The sequence below is a fragment of the Emys orbicularis genome, chromosome 4 (assembly GCF_028017835.1).
Source record: "Emys orbicularis isolate rEmyOrb1 chromosome 4, rEmyOrb1.hap1, whole genome shotgun sequence".
NCBI lineage: Eukaryota > Metazoa > Chordata > Testudines > Emydidae > Emys > Emys orbicularis.
In genome coordinates this window covers 155,901,116-155,923,794 of record NC_088686.1, presented here as the reverse complement: position 1 = coordinate 155,923,794, position 22,679 = coordinate 155,901,116, and the positions used below count along the sequence as shown (strand labels likewise).

The window sequence follows — 22,679 nt, the reverse complement described above, 5'->3', positions numbered from 1 at the left end:
GAGCCCCAGTTTGGGACCCAGGGTGCAACAATCCCTAACCTGGGTTTACAAATGAGTGTAGTTTCTCAAACCCTAAGTTAACAAACCTGGGTCTGCTAACGCGAGTTCTACTAGCCCAGGGATTACACTGCAGTGTAGACGTGTCCTCAGAGAGTTAGTGAATCACTGTGATGTGTGTGTGTGTGTGCATTGTTCAGCAAAATGGGGCTCTGGTCTCAATTTGCACTTCCAGTCGCTACTGTAAAAGTAATAATAATATTGAGCTACGGGCAAGTTTCAACCACATGCCAGGCTCCTGCTAGGATCCTTTTATTCTATATATATGACCCAGCAGAGCTCCCTCAGGAATGGAGAGATTGAAAAGGTCTGAGGAATCACAGCCTAACCCCTAGGCCCGCGATGCCCAGTCAAACATTTCCCCTCTTTTCATGCAATTTGCTCCCTTCTGCCTGCGGCTGCTGCCACCCCCTTTCTGCCCTCACCCAAACACAGCAGAGTTTTTATCTCGCTTCCCTGCCCCCAACACAGCTCAGACCCAGGGCAAGGGAAAGAGCAATTCTAAAGGCTGGGGAGCATGCAGCGTGGCCTACAGAAGCAGCAGTATTCTAGAGCTGAGAACTGTGCAGGCAGAGGAAGGGGGCAAAAAATAGAGCCAGAGCCAGATACCAGCATCAGCCATCTTAGCAGAAAGCATCACCCAGCCCATCACCTAAGAACATAAGAATGGTCACACTGGGTCAGACCAATGGTCCATCTAGCCCAGTGTCCTGTCTTCCACAATGGACAATGCCAGGTGCCCCAGGGGGAATGAACAGAACAGGGAAATTATCAAGTGATCCACCTCTTGTCATCCACTCCCAGCTTCTGGCAGTCAGAAGTTTAGGGACACTCATAACATGGGATTGCGTCCCTGACCATCTTGGTTAATAGCCATTGATGGACCGATCATCCAGGAACTTATCTAATTCTTTTTTGAACCCAGTTATACTTTTGGCCTTCACAACGTCCCCTGGCAATCACTGTCCTCTGCACAGCTCTGCTGCTGACAGATGAAATTCTTCTTTAGCACAGCAAGTATTGGCTTGTGTTTTAGGAACTGAGTTCCAGACCCGAGGTTGTTGTATAGTTTTGTTGAAGTCACTTGAAGTCAATGGAGCTACACGAATGACAGCAAATGAGGATCTGGCCCTGAAAATAATGAGTTCTACTGATACATCTTGTTTTTATTAGTTAGTTTATCCAAGGGAAGGTCAAGAAGTGACTTAAATCTGCTGTATACGCGCCTATGTGGGATGAAGATTTCCAGTAGGGTAAAGATCTTTAATTCTGCAGACAAAGGCATAAGGTTCAGTGGCTGGAAGCTAAATAAACTCAGTCAAGATATGAAGTGCACATTTTTCTTAGTGAGGGTAATTAATTATTGGAACAAATTACCTATTACTGTGGTGGATGTTTCATCATATGACGTCTTAAAATCAAGGCAATATATTTTTCTAAATCGTATGCTATCGCTTGAACAGAATTCATGGGCTCAATGGACAAATTACTGGGTGAGGGTCTTGTGCCTGTGTTATGAAGGAAGTTCAGCTAGATAAAGATATTGGTCCTTTCAGCATGTTTAAGTCACTTTAAAAAATCTAGGAATCTAGGAGTCTCTTTACGTCTTCCCAACACATCTTGATCTCTGACTTATGAGGATACGTAACAATAACCCTGTTATCTCTGTTCAGAATCTGAGATTTATTTCAGCAGCTATTCGCCTATTCCATAGAAGTGTGGAAGTGGAGCCACTGAGCCAAAACCTATGCTTAATAGCACATGTATAAATCTGGAACAACTTCCTAGATTTCACTGGCTTAACGATTGCATAAGAGCCTGATCCAAATGTGCTGAACTCAATGACACCTTTTCCATTGACTTCAGATCAAGGCACAGAATTTGATGCACTACTTAACATTTGTAGTGTATTAAACTTCTCCCTGTAGGAATGTGATACTAGTAGCAGCTAGTCCATACATAATGGATTGTAAGAAACTGCTGTTGTATACAACTGCTACCTGATGTAGGAAATGCTTACAGGTACTGTAGCAGTTTCTCGCACTCTAGTAGGTGTGAAACTGCTTTTTGTGTAGAAATGTGGTCTATGGAGCAGTTATTGATATGTATAGATTGTAAAAAACTGCTACTTGATGTAGCAACCTAACCCTCCCTTGCTGCAATTTAAGCCCATTGCTTCTTGTCCTATACTGGCAAACCTCCCCTCCCCCCAAGCCAGGAGCAGCGGGGAGGCTAAAGCCAGGAGCCCCAACCAGGGCCGGCTCCAGCTTTTTTGCCGCCCCAAGAGGCGAAGAAAAAAAAAAGATAAAGCTGCGGCACTTCGGCGGCAGCTCTACCACACCGCTTCATTCTTCAGCGGCCGGTCCTTCCCTCCGAGGGGCGGGAAAGACCCGGACGTGCCGCCCCTTTCCATTGGCCACCCCAAGAACCAGCTTCCTGCGCTGGTGCCTGGAGCCAGCCCTGGCCCCACCGCCTCGCCCCCTGAAGCTGGGAGTTGCACTGGGAGCCCCCCCTGCCACTATACAGTCCCTAGCTACCCCCTCCCTGTGCCCTGAGCTACCCCCTGCCTGCACCCAGCCCCTAGCTACCCCCTCCCTGCACCCTGAGCTACCCCCTCCCTGCACACAGCCCCTAGTTACCCTCTCCCTGCACACAGCCCCTAGCTACCCCCTCCCTGTGCCCTGAGCTACCCCCTCCCTGCACACAGCCCCTAGCTACCCCCTCCCTGCACACAGCCCCTAGCTACCCTCTCCCTGCACACAGCCCCTAGCTACCCCCTCCCTGTGCCCTGAGCTACCCCCTATCTGCACACAGCCCCTAGTTACCCTCTCCCTGCACACAGCCCCTAGCTACCCCCTCCCTGCACACAGCCCCTAGCTACCCTCTCCCTGCACACAGCCCCTAGCTACCCCCTCCCTGCACCCTGAGCTACCCCCTCCCTGCACACAGCCCCTAGCTACCCCCTCCCTGCACCCTGAGCTACCCCCTCCCTGCACACAGCCCCTAGCTACCCTCTCCCTGCACACAGCCCCTAGCTACCCCCTGCCTGCACACAGCCCCTAGCTAACCCCTCCCTGCACCCTGAGCTACCCACTGCCTGCACACAGCCCCTAGCTACCCCACTGCACACAGCCCCTAGCTACCCCCTGCCTGCACACAGCCCCTAGTTACCCCCTCCCTGCGCCCTGAGCTACCCCCTGCCTGCACACAGCCCCTAGCTACCCCCTCCCTGTGCCCTGAGCTACCCCCTGCCTGCACACAGCCCCTAGCTACCCCGACCCTGCACCCTGAGCTACCTCCTGTCTGCACCCTGAGCTACTCTCCTGTATACACCCAGCCTCTAGCTACACTCTCCCTGCACACAGCCCCTAGTTACCCTCTCCCTGCACACAGCCCCTGGCTACCCCCTCCCTGTGCCCTGAGCTACCCCCTCCCTGCACACAGCCCCTAGCTACACTCTCCCTGCACACAGCCCCTAGTTACCCTCTCCCTGCACACAGCCCCTAGCTACCCCCTCCCTGTGCCCTGAGCTACCCCCTCCCTGCACACAGCCCCTAGCTACCCCCTCCCTGTGCCCTGAGCTACCCCCTATCTGCACACAGCCCCTAGCTACACTCTCCCTGCACACAGCCCCTAGTTACCCTCTCCCTGCACACAGCCCCTAGCTACCCCCTCCCTGCACACAGCCCCTAGCTACCCCCTCCCTGTGCCCTGAGCTACCCCCTCCCTGCACACAGCCCCTAGCTACACTCTCCCTGCACACAGGCCCTAGTTACCCTCTCCCTGCACACAGCCCCTAGCTACCCCCTCCCTGTGCCCTGAGCTACCCCCTCCCTGCACACAGCCCCTAGCTACCCCCTCCCTGTGCCCTGAGCTACCCACTGCCTGCACACAGCCCCTAGCTACCCCCTCCCTGTGCCCTGAGCTACCCCCTCCCTGCACACAGCCCCTAGCTACCCCCTCCCTGTGCCCTGAGCTACCCCCTCCCTGCACACAGCCCCTAGCTACCCCCTCCCTGTGCCCTGAGCTACCCCCTATCTGCACACAGCCCCTAGCTACACTCTCCCTGCACACAGCCCCTAGCTACCCCCTCCCTGCACACAGCCCCTAGCTACCCTCTCCCTGCACACAGCCCCTAGCTACCCCCTGCCTGCACACAGCCCCTAGCTACCCCCTCCCTGCACCCTGAGCTACCCCCTCCCTGCACACAGCCCCTAGCTATCCTCTCCCTGCACACAGCCCCTAGCTACCCGCTGCCTGCACACAGCCCCTAGCTAACCCCTCCCTGCACCCTGAGCTACCCCCTGCCTGCACACAGCCCCTAGCTACCCCACTGCACACAGCCCCTAGCTACCCCCTCCCTGTGCCCTGAGCTACCCCCTGCCTGCACACAGCCCCTAGCTACCCCCTCCCTGCGCCCTGAGCTACCCCCTGCCTGCACACAGCCCCTAGCTGCCCCCCTGCCCGCACCCTGAGCTGTTTTCAAACTTTTTGAACTGAGTCCCCCCTTTGAGTTATGTTTTGGTTGCATCCCTCCAGAGCCCCGACAGGCTGGGTGCCCTCCTGAGTGAGTCAGGGGGTGGAGGTGGCGCACCCTCCCTGGACTCTGCTGTGCGGAGCTGGGCTGAGCCCTGCCAGGCCTTGCCCCCCGCCGCCCCCAAACTAGAAGTAAAACTATGCCCATGCCCAAGTGTGTCTCCCTGGCCTGGAGCCCCGCGCTCCCCCACACCAGGCCCTGTTGTTTTTATAGGATGTTGAACGGGGCCTCAGCAAGAAAAAGGTTGAGAACCCCTGGATTAGATGATCTCTCAAGGTCCCTTCCAGTCCTATGGGTCTATGTGGAAAGAAACAATTGAAAATGGGTGACATGGACATGGGCAAATCCACTAAGCAGCTTTGCTGACAGATCGAGTACGGCAACTGCGTGGCATGTGGCAATGAAAAGAAGAGATTCCCCCATGGGACAGTAGAAGGAGCCACTGCCCAATCCAGCCACACTCACAGCCCCACGGTCGAGAAGGGACACAGAGAAGGAGTGTCATGGGTTGGCGTTGCTGCAAAGAGTTTGGGCCATAAATGTCATTATTGGGGATTTCTAACCCTACATATTTCAATCTAATTTCCCCTGTAACTGTGGAAAATCCATTCTTTGGGTTGGGGTTTAGCTGCTTCACCTGGGGGTTGCTCCAGTGACTGCAGTCCTGGCCCTGCCTCTCCCACCACAGCAGTTACTAACTTGTGCCCCATTGGGTCTCCAGCCCCCGGTGACAGCTCAGGGCTCCATGACATTTTCTCTCTGTTTAAAATGTGAATATATGCAACACACAGACTAGTACATACAAAATGAGCATGGTTAATAAATGGATTGGTTTAGCTGATTGTATATGTTACATGCTGAATAAAAGAAAGCCAGAGAGTAAAATATTGGTTGCTGTTTCTTTGCTTCATCTCAATGAGGTTTTTGTGGTACAAGGATATCCCACAATTCACTGAAACAGCTGTCCAGGCGATACTGGTGTTTCAAAAGCACATTTTCTTTGTTCTTTCATATTTTCGTTCTATTTTCTTTCATGTTCATCTTGGAGCTTTTCTGCTTCACTTGAATGGAGACAGAAGCTGAGACGGCATCCGCAGTACTGTCAAATAGCTTGAAAATTCCCAGTGCAGGAGCCAGTCAGAGGACAGAGGTTGTAGCAGCCATTCAGAATAAAGAGATTTTGCATATTCATTATATGGTAAAGAAATAACCATTCAGTGATCATGTACATCCTTGCACACTGGTCAGTGAAGGATCATTATTAGCCAGTGCAAAGGGATTTGCATACTGCATGGTTATTGAAAAATAGTTATTCAGTGATTATATAAATTGAACATTTCAACCAACCAAAATTGAAGGAATAGCATAAATTGCAAACGACCCAGGTGTGCTAGGAAGACTCTTCCTCTATAAGCAAGTTGCTTCATAATCTCCATTAGATGGTTTCTTGCACTTCACACGGAGCCATCTACAAATGGCCATTGTCAGGGACAGGATGGATACCTGGTCTGATCCAGTGCAGCAGGGGGGTGGGATACCAGGCTAGATGGGCTGCTGTTCTGTTCTGGTTCAGCAGGGAGATGGGGTAAATGGACTATCAATTTGGTTTGGTATGACTGTTCCTGTGCAGCAGCCCTGCACGATCTGGAAGATGTGACCTGCAATTGATTTTCACAGTTTTCAATACAAATGATACATGATGTCAGATTTTTTTCACATTCCATTTTTTAAAATTAAGGGATTTGTTTGGTTGAAGTGTATCCTACTTAAAGAGACTCTCGGCATGTCTGTTATTTCCTTTAGGCCCTGCAGCGCCTGCTCTTTAGTTATATTTTTCCAGTCTCTGGGAGATCTGCTGCTTTTTTTGTTTTTTTTAAGCCAAGGAGAAAAGGAAAAGTAAACAAGCGAAGTAGTAATGCTGCTGATTGCTCCAACTTGTAGCCAAGGGAAGTAGAGAAGGAACTGAGTGGGGGTTGGTCGCACAGCATTGGTTAACTGCCTGGAGCAGCATGAGGCAGGGACTCTATCATATCCCCCCTTAGTCTCCTCTTTTCCAAGCTGAAAAGTCCTAGCCTCTTTAATCTCTCCTCATATGGGACCCGTTCCAAACCCCGCATCATTTTAGTTGCCCTTCTCTGAACCTTTTCCAATGCCAGTATATCTTTTTTGAGATGAGGAGACCATCTCTGTACGCAGTATTCAAGATGTGGGCGTACCATGGATTTATATAAGGGCAATAAGATGTTCTCCGTCTTATTCTCTATCCCTTTTTGAATGATTCCTAACATCCTATTTGCTTTTTTGACTGCCGCTACATACTGAGTGGACGTCTTCAGAGAACTATCCACGATGACTCCAAGATCTCTTTCCTGATTAGTTGTAGCTAAATCAGCCCCCATCATATAGTATGTACAGTTGGGGTTATTTTTTCCAATGTGCATTACTTTACATTTATCCACATTAAATTTCATTTGCCATTTTGTTGCCCAATCACCTAGTTAAGACCAAAGCAGACGGTGAAGAACGTCAAAAAGATCTCACAAAACTATTTTGAGCAGTTTAGTATCATCTGCAAACTTTGCCACCTCACTGTTTACCCCTTTCTCCACATCATTTATGAATAAGTTGACTAGGACTGGTTCTAGGACTGACCCTTGGGGAACACCACTATTTACCCCTCTCCATTCTGAACATTTACCATTTATTCCTACACTTTGTTCCCTGTCTGTTAACCAGTTTTCAATCCATGAAAGGATCTTTCCTCTTATCCCATGACAACTTAATTTACGTTAGAGCCTTTGGTGAGGGACCTTGTCAAAAGCTTTCTGGAAATCTAAGTACACTATGTCCACTGGATCCCCCTTGTCCACATGTTTGTTGACCCCTTCAAAGAACTGTAATAGATTAGTAAGACATGATTTCCCTTTACAGAAACCATGTTGACTTTTGCCCAACAATTTATGTTCTTCTATGTACCTGACAATTTTATTCTTTACTATTGTTTCAACTAATTTGCCCGGTACTGACGTTAGACTTACCGGTCTGTAATTGCCGGGATCACATCTAAGAGCCCTTTTTAAATATTGGTGTTACATTAGCTATCTTCCAGTCATTGGGTACAGAAGCTGATTTAAAGGACAGGTTACAAACCATAGTTAATAGTTCCGCAATTTCACATTTGAGTTCTTTCAGAGCTCTTGGGTGAATGCCATCTGGTCCCGGTGATTTGTTACTGTTAAGTTTATCAATTAATTACAAAACCTCCTCTAGTGACACTTCAATTTGTGACAATTCCTCAGATTTGTCACCTACAAAGGACAGCTCAGGTTTGGGAATCTCCCTGTCATCCTCAGCCATGAAGACTGAAGCAAAGAATTCATTTAGTTTCTCCACAATGACTTTATCATCTTTAAGTGCTCTTTTGTATCTTGATTGTTCAGGGGCCCCACTGGTTGTTTAGCAGGCTCCCTGCTTCTGATGTACTTAAAAAAACATGTTATTATCTTTTGAGTTTTTGGCTAACTGTTCTTCAAACTCCTTTTTGGCTTTTCTTATTACATTTTTACAATTAATTTGGCAGTGCTTGTGCTCCTTTCTATTTACCTCACTAGGATTTTACTTCCCCTTTTTAAAAGATGCCTTTTTATCTCTCACTGCTGCTTTTACATGATTGTTAAGCCACGGTAGCTCTTTTTTAGTTCTTTTACTGTGTTTTTTAATTTGGGGTATACATTTAAGTTGGGCCTCTACTTTGAAAAGTGTCCATGCAGCTTGCAAGGATTTCACTCTAGTCACTGTAACTTTTAATTTCTGTTTAACTAACCTCCTCATTTTTGCATAGTTCCCCTTTCTGAAATTAAATGCCACAGTGTTGGGTTGTTGAGGTGTTCTTCCCACCACAGGAATGTTAAATGTTATTATATTATGGTCACTATTTCCAAGTGGTCCTGTTATAGTTACCTCTTCGACCAGATCCTGCGCTCCACTCAGGATTAAATCAAGAATTGCCTCTCCCCTTGTGGATTCCTGTACCAGCTGCTCCAAGAAGCAGTCATTTAAAGTATCTAGAAATTTTGTCTCTGCATTTCGTCCTGAGGTGACATGTACCCAGTCAATATGGGGATAATTGAAATCCCCCACTATTATTGAGTTCTTTATTTTGATAGCCTCTCCTATCTCCCTTAGCATTTCATTGTCTCTATCACTGTCCTGGTCAGGTGGTCGATAATAGATCCATACTGTTACGTTCTTATTAGAGCATGGAATTACTATCCATAGAGATTCTATGGAACATGTGGATTGATTTAAGATTTTTACTTCATTTGATTCTACATTTTCTTTCACATATAGTGCCACTCCCCCCCAAGCATGACCTGTTCTGTCCTTTTGATATATTTTGTACCCTGGAATAATTGTGTCCCATTGATTGTCCCCACTCTACCAGGTTTCTGTGATGCCTATTATATCAATATCCTCCTTTAACACATCTGAGCACTGTGACTTCATTGGATTGGTGGCGAACTCACTCAGTGTTTGTGAGGGCATTCCCTTCATCCACCACCAACCTTCAATGATGCTGATGTAGGATGTGTCTGCTCTGGGGTTGGGATCTCTGGTGGGCTCCCTTTGAACTCAAGATCTGTGGCTCTCGAGGGAGGCAAAGAAGGCCATCAGAAAATGTAATCAGTTTTGTTCCCTGCAAGGCCACAGTCCGGGCTCTATTACAGATAAGTTTTTCAAGTGCTTGTACACAAATGCTAGAAGCCTGCCTGCTCTGAGATGAAAGACAGCCTGACACTGCATTGGACTCGGGCTGTGCCATGAAACTGAGCTCAAATAATTTGCACCCTAAGCCGGGCACACCCATGGTGCTGGGCATCAGCCCAAGTTCCAGTTAGGATGTGGGCTTTGTTTGCTGACACTCTGCAGCTGTGTGGTTTCTGATAATTGCAAAGGAAAGGCTGTAACCCAACCTCCCTGAAATAGTTTTACTTTCAGATTCCTATTGACTCTTTATTTTTATGGCACAAGGCAAACCCAGCTGAACAGACACCTCTTTAAGAGCTGTGATCAGTTTAGCTTCCTACAAAAAAGAGTAAGTACTATACTATTAGCTATTTAAAAAGATTTGAAAACTTAAAATACAAATCTGTGGGCTAAATCCTGAATTCTCAGGAGGGGCTTGGTGGTGGTGTGGGAATGCTCCTCCGGGATCTGGGTGCAGAAGAGACTCTGTGACATATGTTTCCATTTCCTTTATGGGGACATTATGGGGTGTGCCACCTTTGCAATATAATCTCTGAACCCCAAGGAGGTGGGGTTGGGAATTGCAGCTCCCCCACCCTTGACAACCAGCAGTAAGTCCACCCCCAAAATGAACACAGCCTGAAGCAGCATTAACTTTCACAGGAGCCTTTGATTTTTCACATTCCCTTTGATTTTAATACAATGTCCGCAATCCTAAAAAATGGGTGTGGGTCTTAATGGGGGGTGGGGAAATTCCATCATTCATAACTGAAATTTACAGAGACAGAGGCGAGGTGGATTGCTCAATTTGACTGGAGCTCTCCACCTCTGATTAGTGAGACTGGCTCAGGGAGTGCAGAGTGGAGTGAGTAAGATTCACTAGGGATATTACACAGAACTGTAATATCTGCTGCAGAGTGCTCATGTCTCTAGTCACTCCCTCCTTATATAGTCTGCTCATGGTTGGAACAGCCTTCAGAGAGATCCAATTAAGGACCCTATGTCTGAATTGGCCCTGAATGTAAATCCCTTGCATGGTGTGATGGGGCAAGGCCAGATGGCTACAGTAAAGTAGTGAGAAGCAGGTATGTTAGCCCCAGGCTAAACAAATCCCTGGTACCATGGTAACCAAATGGCAGTTGCTCCAGGTTAATCAAGACACCTGGGGCCAATTAAGATCCTTCTAGAAGGCAGGAGAGAGAGTTAGATTGATTGGGACACCTGAAGCCAATCAAGGACTGGCTGGAACTAGTTAAAAGCCTCTCAGTTAGTCAGTGCTGTGTGGGTGTTAGGAGCTATAGGAGGGAGCTGTTTGGAGGAATGAAGTAGTATGAATCCATATCAGGTGCAAGGAAGGAGGCCCTGAGGTAATTGTGAAGAAGATATTGAGTGTGGGGCTGCTGTGGGGAAGTAGCCCAGGGAATTGTACACGCCCTATTTCCAGAAAGTCAGCTTTCATAGCTGCTAAGTTTAGGGTCCCTGGGCTGGAGCCTGGAGTAGAGGGCGGGCCTGGGCTCCTCCCTCCCCTCCCTGATTAATCACTGATACGAGGAGACAACAGAGACTGTGTGAGGGAGGGTTGTTTCTCCTCACCTCCCTTGCTGGCTTATGAGGAAAATGGCTCAGTAGACTGAGCCCTTCTCTCTCTAGAGGCAAGGGTCTATGTGGAGGGTCACAGTGAGCCTCTGAGGCTAGCAAAAATCCGTCAGGAAACGCAGGACCCACGGAGTCAAGGACAGAACTTTGTCACAATGGTTACAGATCTGAGACTTTCTTCTAACTGCACTTAACTTAACTTACCAGGCCTAATAAAGAGTAACTACAAGTGCAAAGACCAAAATTAAAAAATCAAAATCCACAATTAAAATGTAATACCTTGTGCCACCTTCACAACAGAAAAAGGTAGAAATCAAGTTAATTTCTGGCCTCACAGGTCACCTATCTTTCTTGAAAGAAAACCCAATGAATAATTCTGGAACCTCTCTACAGAATTAGAATGTTCAATCTACAATACATAACAACAAACCACATTTTGACTTCCTGTTCCCTGTGGTTAGCATTTCCTGCACAGTGTTTTAATTTTCATTGGCTTTATTTTTACTGTAGAAAAAGCTTCTTGGGGCATCTTCATCATTTTGAAAGGAGAGTATATAACTATTAAGAATACAGGAACATCAAAAAAGTCTTTAAGGATCTGAGAAGGTTTTAAATGTGGTTTCCTTTCTAGGATCTTCAAGTATGGAGAATGAACCCAAGAATTTAGGAGGCACTGTGTCCTCAGAAAAAGAAAATGCTGAAGGTACTAACTCCTCCTTAATATGTTACTACAATTGTGTGCCAGATAATGCTGGCCCTTTGAGGGCAGGCCCAACCCTTTGTGACAGCTTCCCCCTCCCAGGGTGCCACCTGGAACTGGGGTATCATTGAGCCCCCTGACCCACCACACTGGGCTTCCTCTCACACTATATTCCTGTGACCAGCTGCAAAGCCCTCCAGCCTGCACTTTCCCCAGCATACATACAGGTAGGGACACATCCAGATGTAGTTACGTTCAGGCTCTCTGACCAGCCCCTGTATAGGAAGGCTACAGTTAGGGCAACTCCCAGCTCCTCAGGCATGCACCCCCTCTGGAGTATAAACCCAAAATTTTACTGTCTTGCACTGCACAGGGAACTGTACAGCGTAAGCTCATAAAATTCACCCCTTCCCTCAATGTGGAGAGGAATACGCAAAAGCCTTTTGCCCCTGATGAGCTAAGATTCCCATACACTTCACTCCAACTCACTGGTTTAGATAAAGCAAAAACAAGTTTATTAACCACAAAAGATAGATTTTAAGTGATTATAAGGGATAGCAAACAGATCAAAGCAGATTACCTAGCAAATAAACTAAACACACAAAGTAAATGATATAAGCAGGCCGCAGATCCTTAAGGGGCAAGCTGCACTTGCGTTACATCTTGGAACCCTCAGGTTTTTCCTTCACAGGCTAGAAAACCCTTTAGCCTGGGTCCTGCACTTCCCCCAGGTCAGTCTTTGTTCCTTGGGTGTTTCCAGGACTCTTCTTCAGTGAGGCGTGAAGAACCCTTATGATGTCACTCCCCATCTTATATAGCTTTTTCATATGGCAGGACAGTGGTGGATTTAGAGTTAGTGGGGCCCTGTGCTCAGCCCCCCTTGGGACCCAGCCAAGAAAAAGAACATTCTTGCTTATCACCCCCACCCCCGTTGTTCATTCTTTTGTTCTTCATTGTCCTCCTATAAGAAATAGGAAGAAAATGAAAATAAAGTGAGGTACCTTGATTGGTTTTGTAGTCTAACTTATTTTTCCACAGACCACTTGAAAATTGCTGAGGGTCTCAGCAGATCACTTAATGATCTTTCCAGATACTCTTTGTAAAGTTAGATAACTATTGTAAAGTGCTTTGGATAAGAGCGCTTATTTAAAAAAATGTAAAAAAACGTTGGGGTGCAGGGTCTGGCCAGGAGTTAGGATGTGGGAGGGGGCTCAGGGCTGAGGGTGCAGGGTCTGGAAGGGAGATAGGGTGCAGGAGCAGGCTGGGGGTTGGAGTGCAGGGTCTGGCCAGGAGTTAGGATGTGGGAGGGGGCTCAGAGCTGGGGCAGGGGTTTGGGGTGTGGAGCACTTACATGGGGCAGCTCCTGTTTGGTGCTCAGGGTTGGGGTGGGAATGTGGGGGGGGGGGTGCAGGAGTCAGGGCTGGGGTTGTGTGAGGGGGTGCAGGTGTCAGGGAGGGCAGGGGGCTGGGTGTGTGTGAAGGGGGTGCATAAGTTGGGGCTCACGTTGTGGGGCTCGGGGGGTATATGTAGGGGGAGCGCAGGGGCCCCTTTCCACCCCTTTCCCAAGGGCCCTTCCACACCCCTGCTCCACCTCCACCCAGACCCCATCCCACCCCTTCCCCAAGTCCCCGCCTCCCGAGTGTGCTGCAGCCCCGCTCCTCCCCCTCCCTCTTGGAGCGTCCTGAGTGCCAGCAAACAGCTGTTTGGCGACGGGAAAAGTGCTGGGAGGGTGGGGGAGGAGCGGGGACATGGCACGCTCTGGGAGGGGGGAGCTCAGCTGCCAGTGGGGGTGGGCGGAGCCTGCAGCAGGAGCCCCAGGAGCTGCCCAGCCCTGGGCCCCCTGTCCTTGAGGGCTCCCGTCCCAGGGCACCCTGTGTTTTATGGTAAATCCACATCTGGGCGAGGGGCAAGAGCACAGCAGGGCATGGGGGGGAGGATTGGTCCCCAGCTGGAGCAAGGCAGGGGCCGGGGGGGGCAAAAGCACAGGGGATGGGAGTTAGGGTTGGTCCCTGGAGCAAGGGAGGGCCAGGGGTAAATTGTGAGCACAGCAGAGCTGGGGAGGGGGTAAGCAGGATCCCCCACACACCGCTACCCACATAGAGTCCATATCTTCTCCCTGGTCCTAGCCCCGCACCCTTCCTCTGCTGCAGAGCAGCTGAGCGGCAAGCAGGGACTCCGTCCCCTCTGCTCCACTCCACTCCGGGCGGCAGGCTGACAGTCCCTGGCTTTGGGCTTCCTGAGTCCAGGGGTTTACAGCTGAGAATCCTGAGCAGATACAAGCGTCTCTCTCTGGCCCAGAGTTAAGTATCTAATTACCTTTGAGGGGCAGGGCTTAGGCCCCACCCTTTTCAACGGCATTTCATTTTGGCTCCCTGCTCAGCATGCTGGTTCTGTGAATCTCATTTCTAGGTGTCTACGCTCCCCATGCATTATAAAGGGAGCCTGGGATCCTAGCTCGGGGCTGAGCAGTCCAGTGGGCAGCAGGGCACCTAAAAATTATGTGTTGCAATGCTGAGTGTTGCAACGCCTAGGTCCCTTTGTGGATAACACACATTAAACAGTGAATTACCATACCACACACATATATACATCTATTAGGGTTGGTCCTGCTTTGAGCAGGAGGTTGGACTAGATGACCTCCTGAGGTCTCCTCCAACCCATATCTTCTACGATTCTATGATTTAGCCCCCCACTGTCTATCTCTGATGGCCATTCCAACTCCATACAATTAAGGACTCTCTGCCACAGCAGACCACAAATCCCCTGCATACTTACAGATCTGAGGCTCCCCACTGACACTCCTCTGACTAATTGCATCTTAACCTGACTCTGAAGTTTCAGACCTACCAAGGAGTAACAGTAAGTGCAAAGACCAGCAAACCAAAAAACAGAATCCAACAATAAAATACAATGCCATGTGACACCTTCGCTAAAAAAAAAACAGATAAAAAATCAAGTTAATTTCTGGCCTCACAGGTCACCCATCTGCCTTGAGAGAAAACCCAGTTAACAATGTGAGAACCTCTCTACAATTTTACCCCTTCTCCTTGCACCCCTGTCCCCACATTCGCTTCCTGATTGGATTGATGTCCCAATAAAATCAACTAACCAACTAATCAATTTGGGGCTTTTCCTCTCCTTCAATAAATACATTCCTCTCCTCTCAGTAGCTTCTAATGCTGCAACTCCTATCATTCCTCTGCTCCTAGTGAAAATGAGCAGACAGTTACCACTCTGCTTTCTCATGCCCTACTCCCACCTGGGAAAAATAAAGAGCTGAGAAATCCCGGTGCCCTGCTCCCCACCTCCCTGTCACAGGCCTCCCTGCCACTCTTTTCACTGCTCACTCACTTCACTGTGTCATGGGCCTACTGCTTCCTGGTCACAGGTCCGTACCAGGAAAGTGACACCTTATGCAATAACTCATTCACTCTACCTCGTCCTCCTCCAATTTGGGCACCACATGCTGCTCCTGAGGTGGGGATGGAGCTTTGCAACTCACTTTCTAGGATTACTCTGATTCTGTGCCAAGAGGATTGAAAAGGCAGCCTGTATGCATGTTCTGACCTCAGCACCACTCTATACTTTCAATGGAGAGAGGAGCTCTTTTAGGGCCTGACTACACTGGAGCTCAAAGTGTAATGTCCAGCTTCGGCAGACATACCCACGCTAGCTTTGATCAAGCGCGCACACTAAAGGTAGACGCTAGCTGAGGTGGTGTGGGCTAGCTGCCTGAGTACCTACCTAGGATCTCAGATGGGATTGTACTCAGGCATCCCACGACCCCTGCCACTGTGGCTACACTTGTATTTTTAGCACACTAACTCAAACAAAGCTAGCGTGCCTATGTTTACTCAAGCTTGAAATTACACCTCGAGCTCCAGTCTACATGTACCTGTAAGGGCTGAGGGCAACCAGCCCCACTAGAACCTCTCTCCAGAGACTGCGCTCTAAGGTACTACTATAAAGAAGGTGGGAGCACTGCCAGACTCTTTCCTCCCCTTCCCCATGGTTCCCTCATATGGCTGCTGGAGAGAAGGGAGAAAAGAAAAGTATATACTGTAAAGCAGTGGTTCTAACTGGGGGTTCGGGGCCACCTAGGGGGCCTTGAGCAGATTTCAGGGGGGCATCCAAGCAGGGCCAGCACTAGACTCGCTGGGGTCCAGGGCAGAAAGTTGAAGCCCCACCGCATGTGGCTGAAGCCCGGAGCCCTGAGCCCTGCCACCCAGGGCTGAAGCTGGAGCCTGAGCAATGTAACTTCGTGGGGGTCCCCGTGGTGTGGGGCCCCAGGCAACTGCCCTGCTTGCTACCCCCTAATGCCGCCCCAGGCTTTTATACGCAAAAAAACAGTTATTGTGGCACAGGTGGGCTGTGGTGTTTTAATAGCATATTGGGGGGGGGGGCAGGGGGGCTCGGAAAGAAAAAGGTGGAGAACCCCTGCAGTAAAGGTTAGTTAAAGAAATAGAAGAGGGGGTTAGTTTATTAGCTTTAACTCCATTAACCCATAATTACTAGCCACCAATGGAAATTTTCTTTTAAATTATGAAGATTTTACATCATTAATTCCATCTGTGTGGGAATATCTAACTTCAGAAAGTCATGAGAATCCTATTTTCATTTTGTTTTACAGAGAAAAATAAAGCTTTTCAAGGACTCCTTTCTAAGCTAAACCTGCAGGAATACCAAAGCACAAAGCTCAGGCTGCGGGATGTCCTGGAAATTGGCTCAGAAAGTATAGAAAAGTGGACTCCTCAGATGTTAGGGGATTTACCATGGCATTTCCTGAGGAAAGTCATGGCTCTGAATGGGACAGCCAGAAACACAAGCCTTGGACATAGAGCATGTGATGATGAAGGCGGCAGTGAGGAGGCACAGATTGCAGGTGGAGAAGTTTTTAGTTTTAGTGACACTGACATCAGAGAGTCTCTACATCCCCTCGATGTTCTCTGTGCTGTTCTGCTTTGCTCAGACAGTTTCCTACAGCAGGAGATCCTGTCCAAAATGTCCATGTGCCAGTTTGCCCTCCCTCTGCTGCTACCTGCCATCAACACCCCCAAGTGCACCCTGATGCTGTGGGCCATGAGGGACATTGTGAGGAAGTGGAGGCCGCACTCCCTGGCACAGAGCAGAGGGTTCAGAGAGGAGAGCCTGGTGCTCACGTCACTGCCAACCATTTCCTTTGTGCGGCTGGGGAGCTGCAGCTTCTCCAAGTCCAGACTCCTCAATGAGGTTCTCAGCCCCTCCGAGCAGCACCACAATTTCTTCATCCATCATGACATGGAGTCTGGGAACGTCCCTCGGGAAATCGCAGATGGGCTGGTCGAGATTTCCTGGTATTTCCCTGGTGGGAGGGAGAATTTGGATCTTTTCCCAGAGCCCATCTCAATTACAAACCTGCGCGGAGACATTGAGTCCCACTGGCTACAATTTAGCTTTTTAACAGTGGTCTCCTCAGCAGTGTTCATAGTTACTGAGAGCATCAGTGAGAGGCAATACGCACTGTTATCACCTCTGCAGGGATCAGCCACTAAATACTACTTCATTCTCAATTGCAAGAATGGAAATCCCAAGGAAACATTGGAATTCCTTAATAAGTTGGCTCCAGTGCTGAATCTGAGCAAATCACAGCTACTGAAGAAAGAAAGCACCACAAATAATGCAGGATTTGTGCAAAAACTGAAATCTGCCATAAAAAGCATAATGAGTTCATCTCCCAAGAGAATGAATTTGGAAGCCATGGCTGTGACCGCACGTGAACTAGGAATCCAGGTAGATGAGGACCGAAAGGAATGTCAGATTGCAAGCAAGCGGGCTAGAGAAATCACTGTGGAAATAAAAGATGTGGCAAAGTACAAGAGGGAAATGCTGAGACTGCAGGGGGATCTCTGGGAAGAATTGGCTAAAGTGGAAAAAGAACTGTGCAGAATGAGAAGGCAAGGGGAGACTGCCACCGAAGACTATAAATGTCAACTGAGAGAGGAACGGTTGGAATTACGTTGACAGCAGAATCAATGTGACCTTACTGATCGATTGATTAAATTTATTAATGGAATAGGACCATTGCCTTCAGTGGAGAAACATTACTTTCTGAAATGGATGAAGTTTAGCCTGGATCACATTGCTCGAGATAATCTTTTTAAATTACGGGATCAATGTAAAGGGAAAAGTAAAATGGCAGGAGATGACCCACAAGCACTAGCCATGCTGGATAAATTAATATCTACCACTTCCTTAGGGGTTGAGCATTTCATGCGTGAGCTGGGGCAGTTTTATGAGGCTGAACACGCAATGGTTAAAGAAGGAGACAAGACAGAAAGCCAAAGACAATTCATCCATCTCCCAGGCATAGCAGCTGACCTGATGCTGGAAGGGTTTCCCATGGAGCTGATCGATGGAGATGCCTCCAACATCCCACTGCAGTGGGTGACAGATGTTCTGACCCAGCTCCATGCCAAGCTGGGGGGAAGGTCCAGAACGCTGGTTCTAACGGTGCTGGGAGTGCAGAGCACTGGGAAATCCACCCTCCTCAACACCATGTTCGGCCTGCAGTTTGCAGTGAACAGTGGCCGATGTACACGAGGAGCCTTCATGTCCCTCATTAAAGTGGCAGAGAACTTTCAGCAGGAGCTGGGCTGTGATTTCATCCTGGTGATAGACACAGAAGGCCTGAAAGCCCCTGAACTGGCCCTGCTGGAGGATAGTTATCAACATGACAATGAGCTGGCCACACTGGTGATTGGGTTAAGTGACATAACTATCATTAACATGGCCATGGAGAACGCCACTGAAATGAAGAATATTCTGCAAATTGTGGTCCATGCATTCCTCAGAATGGAGGAAATCGGGCAAAAACCCAACTGCCAGTTTGTGCATCAGAATGTCAGTGATGTGTCTGCACATGACCAAAACATGAGGGACAGGAATCACCTCCTAGAGCAGCTGAATGAAATGACCATAGCTGCAGCCAGGATGGAAAAGCAATGTAAAAAAGTGAATTTTTCATGTATTATGGACTATGATGTAGAGAAACACAATTGGTACATCCCTGGGCTGTGGCACGGAGTCCCTCCCATGGCTCCAGTGAACATGGGATACAGTGAGAGTGTGTGTGAGCTAAAGAAATACCTGTTTGATTTGATAAAGCAACGGTCACATAATAGAGCCCCCAAGGACATTCCCCAGTTTGTCAAATGGGTGGAGAGCCTGTGGAATGCTGTAAAACACGAGAACTTCATCTTCAGTTTCAGAAACAGTCTTGTAGCTGAAGCCTATAACCAGCTGTCTATGAAGTATTCCGAGTGGGAATGGCATTTCCGCAAAGAGATACATCTCTGGGTATCTGAAAAGGAAACTGTCATTCAGAATCAGACATTAGAGAAACTACAGGCTGGTGCCTTATCCATGTTGAAAAATGAGGCACGGGAAAAACTGCAGCACGAGAAACAAAAAGTTTTGGATAATTTACAAGATTATTTTGAAAGTGGAATTTCAGATCTGAACCTGATAGAAAAGTACAGAGAAGATTTTATCAGGAGTGCAAACAGCCTCAAAAATGAACTTGAGAGCTACTCCGAGAACAAGTGCGAGGAAGCAATTCGAATTCGAAAAGGCCAGCTCAAGACAGAAAACATCCAGACCTCATACATGCAGATAATTGAAGGGAAAGTTGACAGGGTCTTGGATGAATGTAGGAACAAAAAACATAAACTAGATCATGAGGAACTGAAATGAGAATTTGAAAACATGTGGAGAGAAACACTGTCAGAGTTGAAGTTCAGCAGTTTACAGAAACGTGAAATTTATCGAGAGATGGAGTCCCAGTTGAGAAAGGACCTGGCAAATCGAGGGAGTGCCATCAGGCAGAAGCTACAGGAATCAGGTAGTTTGTTGTATTATGGAATTGACAATTTCAAACTGAAAAAGGAGCATCTAGATTCAGCATGGATCAAAACTATGACACAACTGTTGTTCATAGGGGAATGTGAAACAGCTGTTCACACAGAAGAACTTGCTAAATCCTTAATAGATGAGGGTAAAAGATACACTGAAGAAAAGGTAAATTCCAAAGTGGACTACGATGAAATCTACTGCAGAGAATTGCTGAACATAATCAACAAGAGGCTCCAACAGGAGGATGTTAAAAAACTTGGCACTACTGCTTGCTTTGAAGTTGACCTGAAAATTCATATTTTGGTGGTGGCAGCTTCGAGATTTCAAAAGATGCATGAAGATTTTATCAAACAAAATGATCCTCAGTGTCGTCTAGAGAAGCTGAAACCTCTGTATTTCTCCACATTTACTGACCTGTATTTGGAAAAAGATGAGAACCAAACAAGGGCCAGGGATTTCTGTGATCAATGTCTCAAACCCGCCTTGGTGGATTATATCAACAAAAGACTAGGCATAGAGATAGTAGATGACATTCTCAGCAAGGCAGAGTCCATTGAATATGGCAGCCGGACCTTCTTCCAGTTCACTGTACAGAAAAAGCTTCTGGAGGAGATGAACTTTGATAACTATGTGAAATATATTAAAAACTATGAAAAATTTGTCAAAACCTGGATTCAGAGACGTATTATGGATCATTACAGGGAAACTAAGCGTTTGGGAGAGTTGGAGAAAAAGATTCTATCTACGATAGTAAAGAAAGTGAGGGAAGTTTTGGAAAGCTCCAAAAATGAAAAAAACACCACAGTCTTAGCATTTTTAAACAACTTTTGTGAAGCGCTGCAGCAGGACCTAGTCATTTCCAAGAACAACTTAGTTGGGATACAGTTTAAAAACACAGCAAAAACAGGCCAGTTTTGTGCTAATATTCAAACCTTTCTTCTGGATCTGGAACAAGAAATCTTATCCCAATTTGGTGGTTTGAATATTCACACCAAACTTTCCAATCTGCCATTAAAACCCCAGGATGAAATCTTTAAGCGAGTGTTTGGCTGTGGGAAGCAGTGTCCATTCTGTAAAGTCCCCTGTGAAGCAGGAGGCTGTGACCACAAGGAGCATTTTGCATCTGTGCATCGGCCACAAGGATTATGCAATTTCAGGGATCTTGATACACAAAAACTTGTCTATGATATATGCTCATCTGAAGTGGTTTCTGAGAACTCATTCCGAAAATCAGGCACAAAAGGGAAATTTCATCCCTACAAAGATTATCGTGTCTATTATCCAGAGTGGCGCATTCAGCCAGATCCCAGCATTGAGGCTTCTGATTACTGGAAGTTTGTTTTTCAGAAGTTCAATCACCAGTTAGCTAAAAGTTATAATGCTAACCCAGCAGATCTCCCAAGATACTGGGGGAAAATAACTGAAACACGGGCACTGCAGGGCCTAAAGGAAGCCTTTAACATGAAATTAAAACATGGTGAGAGCCTGCTGAAATGAAATGTACATATATTTAAATGTTTTAAAACTTTCCTTAATTTTAAAAAATGGCATGTTAAAAAATATTCTGTATTGTATTTTTTTAAGTCTCAGAACCTCATGTTCACGTCCCAACTTCTAAGTGGAACTGACAGGTTTCTGACTTTTCATGTCACATGACAACTTATGATACAATTACAGACTGGCTGCTGTACAATCACTGCTAGGAACATAAGAACTGCCACACTTGAGCAGAGCAGAGAGGACAATTTAGTCTATTATCCCGTCTCCGGGAGTGGCCAATACCAGATACTCCATAAGAAGGTTCAAGGAACCCTGAATGGACAATTGTGGAACAACAGAAGTTTCTTCCTAACAAATTATTAGATTTCAAGGCCAGCAGCAACCACAATAATCATCTACTAGTCTGGCTTTCAGCATAACACCTGGCCAGAGAATTCCGTCCAATAATTCCTGCTGCGGGGGAAATTATCCATCCATAGTTGGTAAGAAGCAGCTCATTATCAACCAAGTAGTTTGTGGTTGAACTAAGAAGAGCAGATATTTTAGAAGGAAATCCAATTGCAATTTAAAGACACCAAATAATGATGAATTTGCCAATTCACTTTGGAAGCTGTTCCAGGTCAGTTACCCTGACTGTAAAAGCTGAATTTTATTTTCAATTAAAAATACATTTAACTTCAATTTCCAGACATTGGATCTTGTTCTACATTTGTTTGCTAGACTCAAGAGGCCTCTCCTATCTGTTATTTTCTTCCTTAGTAGTTACAGGCCTGATCAACCTTCTCTTTGTTAAATAAATGCATTGAGCTCCAAGTCTCAGTATAAAGCAGGTTTTTTCAAACCTTGAATCATTCTTTCAGATCTTCCCTGAAACCTCTCCAATTTTCCAACACACTTTTTTTAAACTATGGACACCAGAACTGGACACAATATCCCAGTAATGATCTCACCATTGGCATATACAGAAGTAATATCTCCCTAATCCTCCTTGATACTTCTTTGTTTATACATCTCAGCATAGGCGCCGACTTTCCCTCTGCCTGGTGGGTGCTAGACCCCCTCTGCCCCCAGACTTGCCCCCACTCCACCCCTTCCAGGAGGCCCCACTCCTGCCCTGCCTCTTCCCACCCCTGCCCTGCCCTCATTCAACCCCCTTCCCCAAAATTCCTGCCCCAACTCCCACGGAGTCGGAGCCTATGCATCCAGGATCATGTTAGAGCTTCCCCAGACCCCACATTCTGCCACTTACTAACATAGAGTGTGTCAGAGACTGATAGCAAGTTAAGGGAATGGGATGTGAAAATGGGATAAAAATTGGGGAAAAGATACTTTTTATCTGTTATGGAATGTTGGGTTGGCCATAGTTACCACAGTTAATAGAAGGTCTCTCTTGAGTTGCTGGAACAGTCCCCAAGGGATGCAGCTAAACCTTAGTCCCAGAAGGAAGATTTTCTACGGTTAAAGAAGAAATAAGAGGATTAAATAAAAGAAAAATAGAGACATTGATTGAAATGTGTAGAGATAAAAATCATCAATAACAGCATTTCTGACCCAAACTCTCTGCAGTCACCCCAGCCCAGGACCCCTTCTGCTCTCCCTGCCCATGTCCTTTCTCAACTGCTGGCCTAAGATGGTGGCTGGATGGGGAAGTGG

At 47.2% G+C, this 22,679-nt stretch overlaps 1 pseudogene; it reads left to right on the top strand.

The window, feature by feature from the left end:
- Window positions 1-16,235: 16,235 nt before the first annotated feature.
- On the top strand, window positions 16,236-21,023 carry LOC135877968 (up-regulator of cell proliferation-like; annotated as a pseudogene).
- Window positions 21,024-22,679: the final 1,656 nt, after the last annotated feature.